The sequence below is a fragment of the Penaeus monodon genome, chromosome 31 (assembly GCF_015228065.2).
Source record: "Penaeus monodon isolate SGIC_2016 chromosome 31, NSTDA_Pmon_1, whole genome shotgun sequence".
Lineage (NCBI taxonomy): Eukaryota > Metazoa > Arthropoda > Malacostraca > Decapoda > Penaeidae > Penaeus > Penaeus monodon.
The window spans coordinates 11,307,460-11,309,320 of record NC_051416.1 but is presented as its reverse complement, the minus strand read 5'-3'; positions in this window follow the sequence as shown (position 1 = coordinate 11,309,320).

Here is a 1,861-nt window from a genome sequence, read left to right as displayed (position 1 = left end):
TTAGTATGAAGGGGACTAGACTTTTTAGGAAATGATGTTTTGATCTGCATATAGCATTTGCAAAGTGCAACACTTTATAGATGCAGTGGTTTTGTTTACAGACTTTTTACCTCCAGAATCTGTGATGCATTTATGGTAGAAAAATAATATGCATTACTGGAATTTAATGTATTTTGTTCATAATAGGTCAGTCATATCCATATTTATTGAACACATTATGCAGGAGTACATTTTAAGTATTATTTAAGGAAAATGAATTCTGTAAAATTCTAAAAAAAGGTTTCAAATCCTGTTGTATATAGTAATATTATCATAACAATATACAGTAATGGATTTCAAAATAGTATATTGGGTCATATATTGATGCTAATTTATGTTGTAACCATTATGATCTTTATGTTAAATCTTATGACATAATTTTCTCTAGTAAATTTTATAATCCCTTGCAGAATATTCAGTTTGTTTAGCATTAATTTTGTAATCAAATGATGTAAGTTGAGATGATTTAAAAGTAATCAAACTTATATGGTATGCTAAAGCAAGAATACACTGAAAATTTTAGAAAAAAAAACTGAAAAAGATATTGGCATTCGCCCTTTCCAAACATAGGGAATGGCAGTTATGTATGTATTATTTCAATTTTTTTTTTTTAATGGTAATGAATTATTTGAAATTTTACCATCAGTTCTCAGAGGAAAATACACTTGTGTCGTCCATGACAAGTGGAACAACGTCCTGTACTTCATACCTTGATTGTTAAAGTGGAGTAAAGATTATGTGCTGTAGGCTTTGTCCCAACTCTGTGCTTCCATTGAATATTGTGTCAACAGCCATGTATATGCATTTTTTGGCCTACTTTTCTCAAAGCTTATAAGTGAGGGAATACAAAAAAGCAAGGGAAAGGAAATAAATATTTTTGTATTTTAGGTGATTTGTCATTATTTTTCTATTTTTTACCCTTAAAGCAATACTGTAGATAGCACCAAATTGGTCATATCAGATTAGAAAGTCATCTTTATATTTCTTTTTTTACTTTGTATAATATTATTCTTCCTCTTGAAGAAGAAGCTTAGTAATAAAATGAGGAAAGGTGGTTGCTCAGAAAACTGTTTATATTCTTTGTCATCTGTAGTTCTGTACTGGAATATATTTCTTTGTAATTCATTGGATTCCATACTCTTCAGATTTTTTCTTTACATGCTATTCATTTTTTTTCTTTTTTTTTGTATCATTTTAGTATTTAGTATTTTCTTTGAGCAATAGCTTTGAAAAAGGGCAGTTGTGTACATGGCCAGTCACAATGTTTGTTGTGATTTTTTTTTTTTTCAGCATTTTGGCATATCGCTTATTCTTAATGGTGTGTCACATACGTGAGAATGTCACATATATCAGAAAATTAAAATGGTACAAGAGAGTCCAGTTCTGTTAAGTTTTTGACTAGATAGGATGTGCTGCACCAGCTGATGTGATTTAGATATTTAGATGTATATTGTTGCGAATTCTGTTTGATTTGGAGTCTACAGCTCTTTATTTCCATTCATATTATTTGCATGTAGAGGCCCGGAAACTTGCGAAGATTTTTGCAAGATCAATTTCCAGATATCACCAAAATTTTGGATTGAGGAATTTAAAAATCTTGGAATATATGCATAGGCATAATAATGCACTTTATGGTCATCGGGTGTCAATGGTCATCAAGATATTGAATATGGTTTTGAATAGGCTTTGACATGTATCGTCCTAATGTGTTAAAGCTTTGTTCTTTGAGGAAAATCATAAAAAGTTCAGTGAATGAAAGGTAATGTAGATAGGGGAGCACGTGTATGATTTGTGAGCCTCCACTGTGTCATTTACATAAACC